Raw genomic sequence first — 20,701 nt, forward strand, 5'->3', positions numbered from 1 at the left:
TACAATGGGCTATTTTAGAAATGTTTGAATAACCAACAGCTACATTGCAAAATTAGCAAACAGCTTTGGTAAAGGTTGACAAATTTATTGACTTTGCCACCAACCAAAGCAGAAAATTGTATTTAGCCTCAGTTGACAGAAGTACTTGTCAGAAGATGGTCTATGACCTTGATATTTTTTGGTTTTCCCCTTGGAAACAGATCTTTCTGTTCTGTCTCATTTCTCAAACTCACGTTGAAATCACATAGGAAAAAAAAAAGTGTCACAAACTCAGTCTAGGCTTCTGCTCAAATAGATATGGTGAATAAAAGCAACAAGGTCTTTAACACTTATGGGAATTAAAAACGTAGGCAGTCTACAATGGAAATCCTAAATTTTAAAATAGACTTTTTAAAAGCTGGCTTGAAATAGCAATTCTTGGCCTTTTAAATTCCTTCCGGAGGGCTGTGGGGATGGCTTAGTGGGTAAAGGGCTTGCCACGTAAGTGTGGGGACCTGGCTTCAGATCTCAAAATGACAGGTAGGTTATGCGCTTCTGTAATTCTGTTGTGCTTCTGACAAGATGGGATGCAGAGGCAGGGGAATCCCCAGGAGCTTCTCAGGCCAGCTGACCTGGTATACGCAGCAACAAAGAAATGACCTTACGCAAGGAGAAAGGTGAAGAACAAACCCACCCTCTGATGTGTGTGTGTGTGTGTGTGTGTGTGTGTGTGTGTGTGGCACGTGCGTGCATTTAGATGCACATCATACATGTAGATTATATACATAAGCACACACATAAATAATATACTTCACATACATAGATTAGATACATAAAAATACCTACTAGATGAAACAGTATGGCTAAAAGGTGCGTAATTACAGCATTGTATCCAAGACAACTAACCATCCACCCATTTCTGTTCTTCATACTGACATAAATAGAGCTGAGTTGTGTTTGTTGTCTTTCAAGTTAATAGCAACTGATGCTCTAAACAACAACAACAGCAACAACAAATCTCATTGCTCTGGGTCACAGGCCACTAAATCCCATTGCTTCCTTCCCCGTCCCCATGGGTGCTTCCTTTATAAAAAAAAAAAAACGTATTTTCTAAAAGAACTTTAGCTTTGTTGTTTTTATTAGCTACTGGACTTTGTCAATCTGGTATTAGTCGGCTGGAATCTGGGCCCTCAGAAGATCTCTAAACTATGGCCCGATAGGTTGTGAGTGAGTAGGCTAGGCGCTCCCAGCAAGAATTGAGAAAGGAATGGGCCCTCATACATAGTGACAGTTGGATCTGGGCTGTAGAAGACAGTGTCCCTGCTGGCCAGGCCCATGTGGAGGCTGGCCTCTAAGCATCCACAGAATGCGGAACTAAGGATTCTCTGCTGCTACGGTGTCATGAGGCTCCTATGTTGCAGCTGGGTCCACAGTGTGCAGTGCCTAGAGGTGGGGTTTTCATGAGGTTCTCACCTAATCAATGGATTAACCCTTGATACAGCAAATCATATTATTATTAGAAGGTGGTAGAAACTGGTCTTTTATTTTTACTTTTTGTTTTTGGTTTAGTTTAGTTTAGTTTGGTTTGGTTTGGTTTGGTTTGGTTTGGTTTGGTTTGGGTTGGGTTGGGCTGGGCTGGGTTGGGTTGCTTGGTTTTTTTTAGAGACAAGGTTTCTCTTTGTAGCCTTGCTGTTTTGGAACTCACTCTGTAGACCAGGCTGGCCTTGAACTCAGAGATCTGCCTGCCTCTGCCTCCCAAGTGCTGGGAATAAAGGCATGTGCACCGCCCTTCAGTAGAAGCTGTTGAAGTTGGATCCTAATCGAAGGAAGCAGCTGGTCACAGGATGTGCCTGCGAAGGGTGTATCTCGCCTAAGGCCTCCTCTTCTGTCTGACTCTCACCACGGGGTGAACCCTTGCTCTCTACCACGAGTTCTTCTGCGTGGTGCTCTGCCTCACTCTGCCCAGAAGCCACAGAGTCAAGTGACCGCTGACAGAGATGTCTCAAACCATGAGTCAGAGGACTCTTCTGTCCTTTAAGTTGGTTTTCCTCAGGTGTTTACACGTAGCAAAAGAAAAGTAACACACATGCTTAGCAGACAGACTTGTTCAAAGGAATCTAAATGGGGTGGGAGTGGGGTAGATGGAGGTAGGAAGCAGTGGGGGCAGGGGTAGAGCTCTTAATGTTCTTCATGCAGTGAACCAGGGAGCAGTTCTTGAAGTGAGTCTCTTCAGTGGAGGAAACACAGGTTTCTAACCCAGAGATCACTTGCCCTGCTGGGTTCCAAGAACCCCAGTGTGTGGCCACACTTCACTCAGAGCCCTCACAGGGCCACCAACCGACAAACTGCTCTCCTCTCAAGGAGTTGGGCAGTGCCCAGGCTGGCAACCTAACTCAGCTTTTTGTGTTCTATGCGTTACTTTATTAAAGAACTATAAGTCTGGCCCGGTGGGGTGGAGGGGGAGGATCACACCTTTAATCATACATAGCACTTGGGATGAAGAGGCCAGGGGAAGGAAGGTAAATCTCTGAATTCAAGACCAGCCCGGCCTACAGAGTGAGTTTCAGGACAGCCAGGGCTAGACAAACTGTCTCGAAATAATATATAAAGAATATATTATATATAAAACAAATGAGAACTCTAGAGGGCAAATATAAAATTAATAGTACCAATCTTCCTTTAGCAGCAGAAGGGAGTCATTCAGACTGATGGTATATTTAGGTTTGGAGAAGGGTTTAAGTCTGTCTAGAGAACCCATTTAGATTACCTATAAACAACCCACCTTGTTTGCTTTGAATAATAATAGACCGTGCCTGGCTATAGTTGGCACTGTATAAATGCTGAATGAATAAAAGTTTTTATTAAAGGCATTGATTCAAGCTGCCCATCCAAACCTGCCTTTAGAAATTATTTATAAGGTTTCTTTCCACACACTAGGAATAACCACTTGATAGCCACCAAACAGTCATGATGTCTCACCAACATGGCCTCTCAGAATCATGAGCTAAACCGGGCGTGGTGGCGCATGCCTTTAATCCCAGCACTTGGGAGGCAGAGGCAGGCAGATTTCTGAGTTCGAGGCCAGCCTGGTCTACAAAGTGAGTTCCAGGACAGCCAGGGCTATACAGAGAAACCCTGTCTTGAACCCCACACCACCCCAAAAAAGAATCATGAGCTAGACAAGGGCAAGAGCAATGGAGATGCTAATATGGATGGGAAAAGCCCATGATGCCTCAGTCCCACACAGAGATGCAACAGGCAATGGTTCTAAGGATGCTGAGCCAAGGGCCATAGTTTCCCTTGGGATAAGTATGTCAATTAGTTATCCAACACCAAACGGCCACCCCTGAAAACAACAGAAGGGATGAAAAGGTTATACACATATATTTAGGAATATATGTAACAACAATTAATTCTAGAAAGGCCATGAGTTGGAAAGAGAGCACAGAGCATAGATAGCAGGGCTTGGAGGGAAGAGATGGGAGAGATGGTGTGACAATATTGTAATCCCAAAATCCGAAAGAAGCAATTTTTAAAAGATGTGCAAGTCCTGGGGCAACGTTCAGAACCACTGAGTAGAAACTACATACCACACTCTCTAGGTGAAGAACTAAAAAACTGAAATTCACAACTCTAAAAGGAGCGGTACGCATGAGTAAAGGTCTTTCCGCTAATAACGCTCCTTTTGCCACCAAACCAGAAACGTTTTAACATGAGTAAGTGGTAACTGTACTTACATAGAAATCAAAGAGTCGCCAAAATGTGTGTCCTCTAGGAACATGTCCAAGATACAATTCTCTGTTGGCGTAGAATTTCGATTTCTAAATATTTCAATTTGATTCTTCTTGTTAAAACTTTTGCCAAAAGGAAGAGATGCGTGGTCTTTAGTGCGTTTTCTTCTTCCCCGCTTCTAGTCAACCCACCTCTCATTCCATCGGCAAGCATTTTATTAGGCACCTGGCATATAGAACAGAGCTTCCTGCCTCCTTGGTCCTGGTTAGCTTTCTTTCTACTTTCTAATGAGCAGCTGTGTTTTACTATGAAGAGTCATAAGCTTTGAAATTCTCAGGGTATTTAAGAATTGAGCTGATACACATGATATTAACGTAGGTAGGCGTGCATTCATGTATGAAGCTTTGCGTTGTGTTTGTTGTACAGAAGGCTCTGTATAGCTTCTTCATTAGACACTGTAGGACTTCCTGTCCACAGAAGCTGGGCTTCTTTGCCTCTCATGCATGTAACGCATGTACTACTGTCTCCCTATATTCACAAAGCCTCACCAAATACAGACTGGCTGAAGACATGAGCTTGGCGACTCTGGCGTCCACATTCAATGCTTCTGAAGGGAGCCCCACTTGGCTCCTCCTGGCCCCAGGAGCTTAAGACAAGGTCTAAAACCTTGTTCCTTTGTGTTTCTGCCTTGTGCATCCTTGGAGACAGACTCACATGCTGAGCTACACGTGAGTTTACATGTCTGCCTTCTGCAAGAGCACAGATCACACTGGGTTCTCCAGAGACTCCTGCCTAGACCCGACTCCAGTCTCTATTGCTTATTAGCACTCTGGCTTTGGGCAAGTTGTTTGCTATTTCTCTTGACCTCTTCCCTTCCCTCAGTGTTCTGATTTACAGGGAAACAATAATGCCTGCCTCACACTTCCGTTACGAGGATTAGCTGATTTAATGTCTACACGGTGTTCTGATGGGCATCTGGCACATGGTGAGTACGGTATATTTACAAATGCCTTTAAAGAGCTATTAGCATCATTCATGGGCCTCCGACTCGTGCTTAATAGGGTATGACAACCTGGGCATGGTGGCACATACTTGTCATCCCAACACGTGGGAGACCAAAGCTGAAAGATCAAAAGTTTGAGGCCAGCCTGCGCTACATAGCAACAGTGCCTCAAAACAAACAAACAGAACCCAAATCAACAACAACAATAAAAGGATTTCTGAAATGAACGAAACCCCTGTAGCTATATGGAACCCCAGTTTTCTCTTTCTAACTGGATTTAGCAAAGCTGGTACCAGCTTACCTTGAAAGCTAAACGAGGTAACAGTTTAGTGTTCCAACTAAGTCATTTTATTGTTTGCTTATATGAGTTATGTGATGTTTGCAAATTTGCTTATAGGGTTAAGTCCATCAGCACTTCTCTCTTTGGAAGGGCCGCTGCTAGCCGCTCTGCTATTTTGCCCGTTAGGCTATTGATTGGTGCCATCGGAAAGCTGGAAAGAGACGGGTTTTGGCCCTGACCCACGGAACCTCAGAAAACAACCTTGTAAGAAGACATGGCCTGCAATGTGTGTTTGTTTAATATTAACCAACATGTGAAACCGAACAGAGCCGTGGTGCAAATATCTCTGAACCTGTTGTCTTCAGCAGTGTTTAAATGACGGACTTGCAGGGTGGGGACCGTTTGGTCTTGCTTCCTGTTATCACTCTTGTTGGTGAGTCTGACAAAACTTCGAGACGCAAAGATGAATGAAGACACGTTTTCCAAGTGCCAAGTGCATGCATGTAACTTGCATTCTGTGTTCTGAGGACATCAAGTCATCCCTCTCACTTCTTACTGGCCCAGTGAGATGGGCCCAGGGCAGGAGCCTTTAGTGCATATGGAAGGTAGCAAGAAGACACGCTCCCACATGGGAAGGCTCCTTGAGGGTAATGGTCTACGAAATACGGCACCATTCATGGATTAAGTAGATTTGGGAACAAAAAGTGACTTTGTAAAGGGTTCTAAGAGACTACAGAGAATACTCCCTTCCCCTCTCCACTCGTGTGTGTGTGTGTGTGTGTGTGTGTGTGTGTGTGTGTATGAAGGAATTTATATAAAAACTTACAACACACTGAGTGGAGTAGAAACTAAATACACATTTCAGTTACTGCTGACCATGTAGTCTAACTCTATCTGGTCTGTGTGACGTGGCAGGCATTGAATTGAACGTTTTTAAGGGAATCCACCCACTCCCAAGGAGTGGATTACTTTTTGACTCCAATCACTGACTATACATAAAATCACTGAATTCCAATGCAAACACTTCATTCCACGTCCTTGGCGAAAATCCAGATGGTGAGTTTAACTCCCAGGCGTTGGGGCCAGCGTTTCATGAATCACTCCTCGAGTTATGATTTGGAATGTTAACAGACACTGGGACAAATGGCTTCCCCAGTGAGCCCTTAAAACACCCAGCCATTGGTCTGATTAACTTCTTGAACTGCTAGCCTTCTATAGGTTGAAAAAAAAAAAACATATTTGTAAAGGATATCTGTACCATAGGCTGACTGTCTACGGCGCAGCCCTGGCTGCGGTCATGTCTGTTTACTCTGGCCTGGTATTTAACAAAATATATGAACTTGCCATAGCAACTTCAGCAACTCAAACCTGCATGTTTCCAAGATAAGAGGAATGGTTTTAAAGAAACATACAAGCATACAGGCAAACTAGGTATCTCTCAGGATAGAAATGTGTAGCATTGTAGTGACTTTACTCTCAGACAATATGATTTTTAAAACTGTATTATAGTTATCATTTTCATTATTGTTCACAGATGGAATCTTAGTGTTAAGTGCATCTAGATGTCGAACAGTGATGTAGAGCACACAGCCAGAGCAGTCCCCTGGTCTGGGTTACTCATTTTAGGGAAAAACAAAACAGAGTATCTTTTTTGCCTACTGTTCTCTATTATTTGCTAGAGATAAAACCTGAAAAGAGATTTTTAAAAACAAAACCTCCATTATATTTCTAAGGATAGGTACAGGATGTTTCTTCTAATTTATCAAGGGAAAATCTTTTTTTTACATTGCTGTCAGATCAGGAGGTTCAACCCCATCTTTTTATGAACCCACCAAGTCCCAGGGGCTGTGGAGTCTGACCCCTTCACTTCTGCCTGGACATGTTACTGCTATAGTTTTAGTTTTTGTTTTTTCCCTATTCTATTTTGGTGAAGAATAAAAGAATCATTTTCAAAAATGTGTATTTTCATGAATGTAAAAGTTTTCTGATTATTTAAATAATTTCCATTATTTAATGGAAATTAAAACTCCATATGTATGTACATGGAGGTGGGCATTTATCTCATCGGGAGAGATACATTTAGTTTTCGCTCTGAGTAATTTTTTTTTTGGAGTGGCTTCGAAGGAGGTAACAGTGTAGAAGAATTGGAGTCTCAGATTCCTGAAAGACTAGAATTATAGAATGAATTTTTTTTTTTACATACTTTAATATGGCAACAGGAAATACAAATGGCTCACTTTTCCATCTCTTGCTGGTCCATGGCACCCAGAGCTCCAGCGATTGAAAGTTCATACTCACATTCAGGGACACTCTTGGGGTGTGGTCTTGTTTTCCATTGTCTTTCTGGTTTTGGTGATAAGGTTGGACCTAGGACCTTTGAAATGCTAGACAAGTGCTCTCCCATTGGTCCACATCCCCAGCCCCTGGTGCTACACTGCTCTCATAGATTAAAGTTGTTATGTCTTGTGTGCTCTCTGTCCAGGTGTGAGCTCAAGAAGATGACTAAGTTCCTTGCTTAATATGAAGAAGCTTCTAGAAACTCTAAGTAGCCTCCTAGCCCTGAATCTAAGTAGACGTTTGTTCCTTTGCCTCTCGAGGCAGATCTTTTATGTGGAGTGTGGGAAATGGCGTCCCAGGTGACAGATGGCCACCCTTCTGCAATGTGACTGCTCCTTCCTCGCCAACAGAGATGCAACCTGAAGTCTTACCTTTGGTCAAACTGTTATATCTCCAAAACCTTCAACCAAAAGCTTAAGTATAAACTACAACCAAACCCGGGAGCCAACTGTGTGTGAGTCTCACGCATCCCAAGCCACTTCTCCATCTCTGTGTGCTTACACGCTGACTTCAAAGTTGAAATCTGACTTGCGTTAGGCAAAACAGGCTTGCAGCTCAAGAAAAGCAAGTCCATTGCTCCTTAGACATGTAACTCTCCTTTTTAAAAAAAAAAAAAAAAAAAAACGATATTTGGCAAAACATATAAATTTGCAAAATGCCTCATTAATTTTGGATAGTATGGCATGACACAGCTTTACTTTTTAGTTCCTACATTTTCAATCTTGTGTAAAAGCAGGTAGTATAAAATAATACCCTTTTGTGTAGGCTCCGCCATTGTACAGTTGAACGTGCCCGGTCTTACTCCATCTAATGAGCCATTCCCCCTCGTGCTACTATTATAAGGTCTGTATTTTCTGAATAAACATATTCCAGTACACATCAATAACAAAAGTGCTTTTCCAACACGGCCGCACAGCACAGTCTTAAGTCAAAACAACACCTTGGGTTTATTACGCGCTACGTTTTGCAATCTTTGGGGAAGATGGACAAACAATCCTGCTGAGCAACAGGACACATTTTGAAACCTGATTCAGAGTGCATTCCCGGTCATTCATATCCTGAAGAAATGTCAGGAAAACCTCAAGCTTAATGGAGGATGATACTGGGGAAAATCAGAATTATAGGTTGAACAGCCCTCCAGGCAACAAGCTAAAGAAAGGAAAATTCTAGCTTTTCTTTAGAATATGGGTAATGCTATACAACCAATCACTAAGTTCCACCATCAAATAAATTGCTAGGGACAAGGTGAGAGGGAAAAGATTGTATGTATTCACAGAGCCTTGAGAATTAACCCCAGCATGGGCCCTGCTTAAATTTTGACCCAGAGTCGAGCTCGGTGTGGGGTATAGGAGAGGGAAACCAGGTATACCTGGACAGTGTTTGAAAGAACTATCTGAATATTTGCTTATATCAAACAAGTGTTGACAATATTTTAATTCTTCTTAAGGAGTTCCGCAGGTGCAGGGTTGTACAGCAGAGCTTCAGAGTCTTGCAGAGCTCAAACTTCCTATCAGCTGACCAGGCCCCCACATTTCCGCTCCCCATATTCCTTAGCAATCTGCTAGTATATTTTATGGGACCTTTGTCTTGAGCTATTTTAGTGACCTCGGACAAGTGGAATCTGCAGGATTTGCCTTGAACAACTGGGTGTGTTTCACTTAGCACAGTACCCTCTACATTGTCACAGCCTGAAAAAGACTTCATTGTACACAGTGACAAATTTTCTTCCACCATCCACCTGTCCGGGGACACACAGGGTGTTCTGTAATTTGGTGAGTGTGACCATCACTGCCACGAAATGAGGGTACAGCTTCCTGTCTGAGATCACAATTTCAATTCTTTGGAATAAATAGCCAGGAAGCAGGGCTGCTAAGTAACATGGTAGACTAGTTTTTAATTTGGGGGACCCCTGCCCGGTTTTCATGATGTTCATAGCAGCAACAGCATATTCAATATTCTCAACAGGCCCTGCTCTCTTCTGGGTTCTCCTTTGGAATCTGCCGTTCTGACTGGTGTGAGGAGGGACTTTACTGTGCTTCTGTGTTTTCTTGATGGGTAGTAGTAGGTCAGCATCTTTGTGGCCCTGCTGGCTTACTGTGTGGCCTCCCTTAGAGAACTGTCTTCAAGATTCTGGCCCATTTTCAGTTGGATTCTTTCTTTTAGAGATAAGTAGTTTGCAAGTGTTTTCTCCCATTCTACAAAACCCATTCTCCCATTTCTTTTGCTGTATGATGAAGCTTTTTAGGCTAATATCGTCTCACTGTGCTTCTGAGGTCATTGCCAAAGGCAATGTCAAAAAACCCTCCAACCTACATTTTCTTCCAAGATTTTAGTTTCATGCCGTATCGTCATGTTTTAAAGTCATTTTAAGGTTGTGTGTGTGTGTGTGTGTGTGTGTGTGTGTGTGTGTGTGCACGCTATGAGACGGGAACACAATTTTATTGTTTACTGTGTAGTTACAAATTTTCCCCAACACAATTTATTGAAGAGGCAATATTTTTTTCTGGTGTGTATGATGATCAGTCCTGGTGAACATCAATGGACCCTGTTGCGTGGATTTCACTCTGGGATCTCTGTTCTAGTCTGTTGATCTATGTGGCTATCCACATGGCCAACACCACATAGTCCTAACTACTTAAGCTTTGTAATAGGTTTCAAAACCAAGAAGTATGCCTCTAATTTTGTCACGTTGGCTATTTTGAATCTTCTGTGGTACTGAAGGAATTTCACAGTTGTTTTTCTGTTTGGTTTTAGGTTTTAGCTTTTTTGGTTTTGGGTTTTTGTTGTTTTTTTGTTTTCTACATTTTAAGTAAGTGGAACAACATGAAGCTTCCCACTCATGAAACCATGACATGTTTACACTTAATCATCATCTCCAATTCTTGTCATCAGTGCTTTATAGTTTTCTCCTGCAAGCCTGTGACTTCTCTGCCTAACTCTATGCCTAAGTACTTGACTGAAGTATGGTTTTAAGGACGAGTTGTTATTGAACTCCTTTTGGGATATTACCTGTGTAGTGTAGTTAACAATTGATGTCCATAAGCTGACTTTTTAGCCTGTAACTTTACGGGATTTATTTACTAGTTGTAACACTTTTTTGTGGAGTCTTAAGGATTTCTCTCTATATGAGATCATGGGGGCCAGAGAGATAGTTCAGCAGATGAGGAGCTCACTGCACAAGCCTGGTGACCCTAAGAACTATGTGTCGGAGAGGACACATGTCCTCAGAGTCCTCTATCCACCTCCAACCTCAAACACATCACACACACACATACACACACACAACAATAATGATGGCATTCTGAAGTTCATATATATCCAAGTGAAACCCACACTCAGTGGCTAGAGTTTGAGGGCTTCTTGGGAGAATGTTATGTTGACATTCGTGTAAGCACAGATTTCCTGTGACTTAAAGAGAAATTACTCAAGGGATAGGGTCGAGTTAGAAGCTGTGATTTAGCCTCCTCCTCAAATTCTCCTCTGATGGTTAAAGTACCACAGCTTCTTTTAAATGTATGCTGTGACCCACACAAACCAACTTTAGCTCTGTAGCTCAGAGCATGCAAGGGGTTATTCAGTGTCACCAGTCAGAGCACTCATAGAGACAGCCTGGAGTTGATTGAAGCTCTGCTCCGTGGAATACAACCACTTTGTAGGAAAGCATCGTCATTTGCTATTTTGTGGATGAAACCAGTCAGCCCAGTGAGGAGACATTTCTATGGCTCTTCACTGCTGGAGGAAGCCAGAACCTAGTTTGCTTGTTATAGAATCCAGGTATAACTTATTCCTTATCCAAAATTCAACATGCATCATGCCATGCATATCTTTTAAGACCTAAAAAAGGAAGATACTTTCTTTCTTAATGCCCATGCATGAGCTGGAAAGACCCCGGTCCCTCTAATGATGGAGTGGCAGGCACCAAAGGCCTAGTGGTTAAGATTTGGGGTCTGTATCTCCTTTTAGGCCATAACCTGTTAAAAATGGCCACCTCGGTTGAAAAGTCCTTATAACTAAAGAAATGACAAAAGTGACAATGAAAATATTCCTGTTGGGTAAAACCATAGCGTTGCTAGTCATCTCCTTACCTCTGGGGAATTATTATTACCCTAACTTAGAAGCTAGGTAGCTGATGCTCAGAAAGATTTGAGTGGCATAGCCCAAACCCAAAACCGATGAGAGTAGTGAAGCAGACCTCACACGGAATCATCTTCTGGTACCTACTTTGCGTTGGGCACTGTAGTGTTAGTCAACTTCTGTCCCAGTGTCAAAATTACCCAAGACAACAAGCGTTAACAAAGGGAAGATTCGTTCTGCCTCACAGTTCCGGGAGGTTTAAATAATGATCTCTTTCCCCTATTGCCTTGAGGCTGTGCTGAGGCAGAACAGCATGGTGGAGACAGGATGGATAAAAATGCTCAAAGCAGCCAGGGAGTGAAAGGCCTGAAGAAACTGGGGTCTCACTGTCCCCTCTAAGGGCTCCTGCTGACCCCACTTGCTCCAGCCAGGCCCGCCTCCTAAAGTCTACCAACAGGAAATGGTTCCAATAAGATATCAAGAGAGTACCACAAGGTACTTTGAAAGTAATCACACAGCCTACACTTGGCTTTTGTTTGTGCCGAGAAGTTTCACATTTACTTCAGAGAACTCTTTTTCTTCTCTTTAAAGAAAAACCAAACACCCTTCCTATCATGTTCCAAACAAACAAAACAAAACAATGAAGCCTGCAGTGTTAGGAAGTGTGATGGATATATTTGCATCTCCTATCCTGTCTTCTGAATGACTGCCATCATTAATCCAGTAAGTGAAGGGCTGAGCACAAGGTACAGGAAGCCAATACCCAGTCTCTGACTTACCACAGACGCTCACTGCAGAAGATTATGGGACTGAGGTAATTAGCCAGCCACAGGTGGAGGGTCTCCTGCACACACACACACACACACACACACACACACATACACACACACATGCAGACAGAGACACACAGATACATATACACAGAGAAAGACATAGGCTCACATGGATACACACAGACACAGGGACACACACACACACATAGGACATACACAGCATACAAACACAGCACACCCCCACACACACACACACTTCTCAGTAGTTAGGATCCAGAAGACAGAGCAAACCACCAGTACCTCATGCTTACTTTAAATGAAACATAAAAGTGAGACATTTAGAAGGGGTAAGAAAAGACAGATTTGTCAGTGAAAGGACGCACGTACTATGTGAGTGGAGACAGTCGGCCATGTTTAGACTGTGTGGTCACCACATGACCCACCCCCTCCTTCTCCTCTTACCAGGTGTAAACTAAGGGATCTTTATCTGGCAGCAGGCACCATCAGGACCACGCCCTTGGTTTGTAGAAGGGCAACCACATGGAGGCTAATCTGGGTCAGATCCCACATACTGCTGTGACTTGACAACAGTTTGGAGTCCACATGTGGAGTCCCAAACTCCAGACTCTTTTGGACAGTATTGTATACCTTTTTCTCCTGATCCTCACTGGGGGTGTACAGCTGTCTGGTGGGTACTGACTGAAGGTGAGAGGACCCCAACTCTTCTTGGGCACTATTTGAAATGACCTCTCTCCCTTAGACACCTGTGGTTTCTTCCATGGTGTGCTAAACAAGAATGTTCAGAGATTTTTTTTTAAAAATGTGGTACTATGTAAGTACCTGGGGTAATGGGTTAGCAATGAGAAAATATAAAACACTGGCTTCTATAGCAATTCGAATGGGTCTTAATAGAGAGTAGACTAAATCAGTCTCAAGAGGAGCATACTGGATGATTCCGTTTATGGAAAGGAATAAGTAAGCCATAGAAAACACCTAGTTCCCAGGGGCAGGGACAAAGAGATGGACTTCGTAATAAAGGGTCAGCATAGGCCACGTCTAAGATGGTGGCCGCGCAAGTTCTGTATCTTGGCTGGTTACAGTCGCACATATACATGTGCGTGATAAAAGGACAGAGACCACAGCCACCCAGCCAATATCAAGTTCCTGGTTTTGATGCTGTTAGACCGTGTCAAATGTAACTACTAAAGAAAGCCGGGAGGGGAGCTGGCGGTGCACTCTGTGGCCCTGGGTTGAGTCTAGTATTCATGAGGCCCTCTCTTCCAGCAATCCCCAGCATCCGATGGGAGGGAGGGGGGAGGGAGACAGGAGGGAAGATTTCTGAGGAAAATCTGAGGAGGATACCCAGCCCTCTTTGTCCCATTTGCTCAAGCTTTTATAAATCTATCACTATAGAGAATTCCCAGGAGAGTACGAACTCCCCTCTGTAGAAAGGATAACTAAATGATAGCAAAATGACTCACAAGACCAAAAAAAAAAAAAAAAAAAAAAAAAAAAAAAAAAAAAAAAAAAAAAAGAAAGTCTGACGTGTTTCTAAAGCGTGCTGTTATAACAAAATTCCTTGGAAAGCGAGAGCAAAGTCAACGCATCCCAGACCAGTACAAAGCAGTTCTGTCTGGCTAATACTATGGCAACTGGATGCTTTTGCAGCATCCGGAAAAGCCCAGCTGGAAACTCTAACCCTTAGGTGACATTACCTAATGGCAAAGGTCAGGCTGGTCACACAGCTTTTAGGGAGGCCCTGCATAGGTGCAACAGGTCCCTACTTTGTGGACAAATAAGACCCAAGTGTGTGTACACCACCTAGAGCAGGAGTTTCCAGACTGTGCCCAGTGAATGCCTACCTCGCCCACTCCCCTTTGCAGGTCTTTCCCACACTTCCCTATCAAGTTCACTGCCCCCTCCCCAACCCCTGCTGGCCCCTCTCTCTCCCTAAAGCACCCAGTCATAGCAAAGGCATCTGGCGAACCTGTGTATGCAGTATTCCCGCCAGCGACTTTGGTTCTCCTGTTCCACCCGAAGCCTCATGCTGGGCTCAAGGACATCCCAGGGGCTGCAGGAACTTCAACAGTAGTGCTGCATGCAGCCATAGGCCCAAGCTATCTCAGGTGAATTGCCGATTTTTCCCTTTTCTTCTTCAACATTTTATAGCACCCAGAATGTGCCCGGTGTTATAAAATTATGCCAAAACAAAGAGCAAAGTCCTTGTCCCGAGGAGCAGGCCATGTAAAAGGAGCGAATGACGCAGAGTAAAAAGGACAGGACAAACAGCAGGCACACTGGGCAGGTGGAAAGTTCAGGCGCAAGGTAAGACAGAGCCAAGACTCTCAATGGCTCAGCGTGAGGAAGTCACAGCCATGGCTGACTGCAGAGTGCGAGGTACACCCAGTGTTTACCAGGCTAAGTCCACCATCCTTGTCATCTCTAAGGTATGCACAGTTGTTACATGGAAATGCATCTTCCACAGCCCAAATATTACAAAGCCCCGTGTAGGACTCCGAGTGTTTTGCAAATGTGAAATCGTCTGCTTCCCACAGGGCCCGTGATGCGGGAACCAGTGTGTTCTCCAGTTTCACAGATAAACGGTGAAGCTGTCAAGCCAACTTGCCCAAGGTCACTCGAGTACAAAACAGAGGAGCCATAGAGTGAACCCAGAACACCCACGTGACACAGCCCAGACATGCACTCTTAAAGCTCAGCTCGCCAATGGCCTTGGGCTCGAACTCCCTAGCCAGATGCAGTGACTGTAACTTATAAACTCACACACTGACTGTTGGCAATGCTCAGACCTTCGAGAGCTAAACACGGAAGTGCTTATTTGAAGAACAAATACTGGCAGAGGAATTTTTTAAAAAGGAGATGGAGGAGGAGAATAATTTTTTTCTTTGTTCATTCAACAAACATGGACCAAGTGACAAATATATGGGATGTGTATGGCAATGCACGACACCAGTCAACAAAATTTACACCACCTCTGTGCCATTCAGGGGATGGCAGCATCCCGAGGCCAGACTGTCCCGCACAAGACTCATTCAGTCCTTCTTTCCTCCATAATTTCCTTCATTTCAGTAGTGGTAGTTTTTGTTTGTTTCTTTTGTTTTGTTTTTTGGATTTTTTGTTGTTGTTGTTGTTCGTGGTGGTGGTGGTAGTGGTGGTGACGGCAGTGGTGTGTGTATATGTGTATGTATGTACGTGTGTGTATAGCTTTTCCCTCAGAATTGAAATGATCTCCTCAGGAGGGAAGAGGACATCTCACAAGGTTTCAGAAACTAACAGGACTTCAAGGCTGAGGAAGTTCAGAAAGCTAAAAGATTTACAAAATGTCTGCCCCAGATTATAGCAAGCAGTGAGCATTTGCTGAGAGGAGACTCTTCAGCAGATCTGCCGACAAAGTGAGTGGGGAGCCCCGGCCTTACAGCTCTCGTGAGACCTCACTGACGCCAGGCTGGGCTTTGTGGTATGCAGTTATCTTTCCTTCATCCAGGTTCCCGTAAGCGCCCTCTCCTTAGTGACTGAGCGAAGTCACTGGTGCCCTCAGGTAGACTGGGGTGAAATTCTTGCTTAATTCCATCATTGGGGCTTATCTGAGAGGGATAGACATTTTTCACATTTACCCAGGAAAAGTCAGAGCACAGAAGAAAAAAATAATAACATGCTATCAAAAGCAAATACACCAGGGGCGGTGGTGGCGCACACCTTTAATCCCAGCAGAGGGAGGGAGGCAGAGGCAGGAGGATTTCTGAGTTCCAGGCCAGCCTGATCTATAGAGTGAGTTCCAGGACAGCCAGGGTTACACAGAGAAACCCTGTCTGGAAACAAAACAATTCAAACAAACAAACAAAAAATCAAAAAAGCACACGCACGATCTCTCTGTGAGTCTCTGTCTGTCTCTATCTCTATCACTCTCTATCTCTTACTGGGCTGGCTCCAGAGAGGTATGGGCCTGAGGTCAGATTCCCAGCACCTGCAAGCTGGGCCTGCAGAACCTGTCCATAGCTCTATCACTGGAGACAAAAGAAGACAGACAGATGCCCAGATCTCCTGGCCAGCCGGCGCCACCAATCAGTGAGATCTGGCTTCAATGAGATATTATCTCAAAGACTAAAGAGGCTCACAAGAGAGAAAGGCATCTAAAATGGAGGCCTGGCCTCCAACATGGAGGCCTGGCCTCCATACATCATGCACACCCACCCACTTACCAATACATATGTGGGAATCCACCAAACAGAAATACTTGTTAGCATTTAAACATCTCAAATAATGTTGCAGGTAGTTAAAGCAATAGCATCCTTGATAATAGCTCTCTTATGCCGAGCGCTTAGGGTACACCAGACATCAGCTTAAACATTCCATGAGGAATGAGTTGCTCACTCCCTTAGAATCCACTGAGGCATGCACCGCTCTCCTGAATCACAGAGGAAGAAACCCTCCTGCTCAAAGACTTACTCTAAAAGTGTGTCCTCTAATCCAGTAAAAGAAATATCTTGGAGTGTCTGTATGCTTCACCGACTCTGATTTGCCTCCCAACCAAAGAGCTTTCAAGTACAGATGTGGTGGAGACGTAAGATGATCCTCGAACCCTCAGTGAAGAGTCAAAAGGCCCCTTAGGACTGACGTTGGAAGCTAATTTTCAAAATATAGTTTGAAAAGCCATGCACATACCTGCCACGGACATCTGTGGAAGTGGGAAGATGGCGGTCATACTGCCTGTCACTCAAATCCCCACTTCATTGTAGTTTAAGTATTATTTATATATATATTTATATTATAATATTAGATTATATTAGTATTAATATGCGAATGTTATCATAAATATATTTATATACTTAAACATAAAAATGGTAATATTTTTATACTGTGACTTGTGCATTAAGTGATAAAACCATGAAAAATTAAAATCAGGACAGAAAAACTCCCTCCAATTCTCTCTATAAGCGTGCAAAGCATTTGTTGAGAAATCTTTATGTGGGTGTCAGCAGCGTCTATGCTAAAACAGATTCCTCAGACAACCAGAAAAGTAACACTGAGGACACAACAAAATGGCAGCTCCCTCCCCAGGTGCCTGCTACTACGACGCCCGTCACAAAGTGATGGACCCATAAACACATTTTCCTCATTTCCAGATTTAGCCACTTGGTTTTGGTGACTACAGGCCAGACCTCCCTTAATTCAAGAGAGGACAGAGGTGACTTGCAGAGGACTCTGAACCCCTCCCTCCTCTCTCCCCAGAGGCATCTCCACCCCTGAGCACTGACTGTGCTTAGACTAAATGGCTCCCGTCTCAGGCTCACCCTGGGATATTTGCTACCATTTCCCTCTTCACCTCTTCTTGTTCCTCACCTAGCCAACTCCTACTTCCGCTTCAAAACCTAGCTTAAGAATCACTTCATTTTGTCCAGCAGTGGTGGTGCGTGCCTGTAGTGGTAAAGGAAGGTGGATCTCTGAGTTCAAGGTCTACAAGTGAGTTCCAAGATAGCCGGGGCTACGCAGATAAACCCTGTCTCAAAAAAGCAAACAAACAAAGGACCCACCTATTCTTGTTACACTACTTGGCATGCTCAAACCCCACCCCATTTAATAAAGCAAATTCTGATGTAGAATATAATGGCTTACTTTAATTATCCTCCACTGGACTAATCTATTATTCAACAAACATTTGTGATCACAAAGAATTTGCTCTGCCCTGTGTGAAGTGACAGTGGAGATATATTTAAAAAACAAAACAACAACAAAAAAACACCAACAAGAAAAATCGAATAGATTTCCTGCAAGCCAGTGTTGCACCATGATTGTCCGGGGAATGAATGAGTGGAATTAGGTCATTACATATCAAATAAGAGGTGGACCACAGGAAGGTTTATGGTCATGTGAAAGTGATTCTGTTTTCCATTTCTCCCGTGGCTCCCATCCTATCATGACACATAGTACTGCCTTTCTATTCTCTTCCCTCCTTTTTTACTGTCTTTAAATAAAGAGACAAAGAGGAACCTCTTTGGAGGATCTAAGGACACTTTCACGGAGGAGTCCCATCAAAAATCCTGCGTGCTTATCAAACATTACGATTTGTGACAGTAACAAAACGATAGTTATGAAGTAGCAATGGAGTAATTTTACGGCTGGGTGTTCACCGAGGCATGAGGAACTATCTTAAAGGGTCTGAGTATTAGGAAGGTTGAGGTTCCCGTGATTTGTCCTTTCACCGCAACACACATAATGAGAACCAAAACATCCAGCAAGCGCCGGTCTGCCTCACTCCAGCTTTTCTGAGGGCTCCGGATCTCTAAGCACCAGCCCAGAGGCTCAAAAAACCCTCTAGGCGTGTGGCCACTGCCTAAGAATTCATCCCTAATCGTCCTTGCCTAAGTCTCAGGTTCAGCTCGCCCCTCTTCCTCCAACTGGGTCAGCAGTGCTGAAGCATCGCAGGCTCTGGTATACATGGAAGAGATTTTCTAGCCACCTTTCCCTGTGGCTCGCCACAAGGGTCCGTCCATGGAACTCCAGCCCAATCCCCACGAGGATCGGCCCACAGGAACCCCAACCCGATCCCCGCGAGGGTCCCTCCACGGGAACCCCAGCCAGCCCGATCCCCGCGAGGGTCCCTCCACGGGAACCCCAGCCAGCCCGATCCCCGCGNTCCCCGCGAGGGTCCCTCCACGGGAACCCCAGCCAGCCCGATCCCCGCGAGGGTCCCTCCACGGGAACCCCAGCCAGCCCGATCCCCGCGAGGGTACCCCCACGGGAACCCCAACCCGATCCCCGCGAGGGTCCCTCCATGGGAACCCCAACCCGATCCCCACGAGGGTCTCTCCACAGGAACCCCAACCCGATCCCCGCGAGGGTCCCTCCACGGGAACCCCAACCAGATCCCCGCGAGGGTCTCTCCACGGGAACCCCAGACCGATCCCTGTGAGGGTCCGTCCCCAGGAACTGATACCCCGAAGAGCCACCTATGCCTTTTCAGCTGTCTGTCCGTGCTCACTGCCTCAAGGCAAAAGAAGTTCCTTCTGGTTGACCAAGTTGTCTCCTCCCAACTACTCCACGGTCAGTTTCCCTCTCCTCTGAAGTGCCCGCGACCCCCACCCTACCGCGGGGTTTCGGCGCCTACGAGCCGTTGGGTGTGGCGGATCCCCGATCCCACCATGTGGGAAGCAGTCTCGGCTCTAAATCAAATTCTCACTTTGCTCCAGGCTCTTGGGACTCCTTAGAGTCCCCAAGCCTTAGAGTTCGCACTCCGGGAGCATGCTGATCTGCTCGCCGTAAGGCAATTTAACAACGGGAGCATGCTCGCAGTCAGGAAATTCAACTACCAACTATCAAGAGACCAGCGAGTCTATTTTAAACCCTGAACCCGCGTTCCCCCACCCCCCCCCCCCCCCCCCCCCGGGGGGGGGGGGGGGGGGGGGGGGGCATAGGCACGCTTCCAGCAACTCGGGTAGCACCTTGTGGGCACGATCCCCAAGGGTGAGGAGCCAGATCCTAGGAAGGGTGAGACCCTCTTTATAAGGCAGCTACTATCGTTCAAGGAGGTCCCACAACAAAAATCTCAGAGCCAATAGACCTCCAGTCGGCAAGCCCACACCAGTCTCTGGAGACGGCCACGCAGGCACAGTTCGAATAGGAGCCTTCAAAAAAAGCCCCTCAAGCTATCCCCTCCGCCTGCCCTGGTTTACTTCACTTCTAGTCACTGAAATAACCCAGTTAGCCTGTAGTTCTAAGGTACAACCAACAAATTTTGACCCTACACAGTTCCGAGACCTGAATGCCCCACGTGCGCTTGTCCCCACGCGCGCGCGGGGGCACACACATACACTCGCACATACGCGCACATACACACGCACACACGCGCACACATACACACACACACACACACAAGTTAAGATCTAGCCCTAAAATTCCACGCTGAGTCGTTTTTAAGAGAAAATATACCAGATTTAACTCACCCGCCTTTCTGTCTACCCTCTTCGGGTTGGAATCCAATGGATGTGGCGGCAAGGGTTAGACTGGGAGACCCTTCCGTCTTCTCTATTGGCTTCCCAAAGAGTGGAAATTTCCATCCTGTGATAGGGGGCAGCATCTCGACCTCCTTTCTTGAGGACCCTCCCTTCAAGCCTAGCCACCAATAGCAGTGCAGGAACCTGATCTGTCAACAGAAACATCTTTCCAGGTGGAGTCTAGCTGTCCAGCTGTCCTTTTAGAGGGAAGCCTGGAGCCCAGAGAGCAATGGAGGCCCCTCCACCCGCTCTGGGTCCTGTTACCAAAGAGTTTGGTGTGAGTTCATTTTCGACTGTGAAGTTTCTTTATTTGGGGGGATTTTCCTGTGTGCAGGATATATCTACATTGTTAAATAGGTAAAAGTGTAGAGTATTCGACAAACAACTTTTTCACGGACTACACAGCTTACCGTCACCACACAACACAATGCAAACAAATAGAATATGGTGGTCACAGTAAAAATCTCTATGCAATACAAGGGCAACCTTGCCGTCACCCACTTGTGAACCCTTC

At 45.0% G+C, this 20,701-nt stretch overlaps 1 protein-coding gene across 2 annotated transcripts in view; it reads right to left on the bottom strand.

The window, feature by feature from the left end:
- The window catches only part of Slc38a4 (solute carrier family 38 member 4), a 59,299-nt gene extending 39,064 nt beyond the window's left edge, over positions 1-20,235 (bottom strand). Inside the window, exon 1 of one of the 2 annotated variants that reach the window (XM_021182869.2) lies at positions 20,137-20,235. The gene's annotated coding sequence lies outside the window, so the exon portion shown is untranslated. Of the gene's footprint in view, positions 1-14,165; positions 14,315-20,136 lie in introns of those variants that run through there. The other variant, XM_021182870.2, reaches the window with a different exon arrangement.
- Positions 20,236-20,701: the final 466 nt, after the last annotated feature.

Source organism: Mus caroli, chromosome 15 (assembly GCF_900094665.2).
Source record: "Mus caroli chromosome 15, CAROLI_EIJ_v1.1, whole genome shotgun sequence".
NCBI lineage: Eukaryota > Metazoa > Chordata > Mammalia > Rodentia > Muridae > Mus > Mus caroli.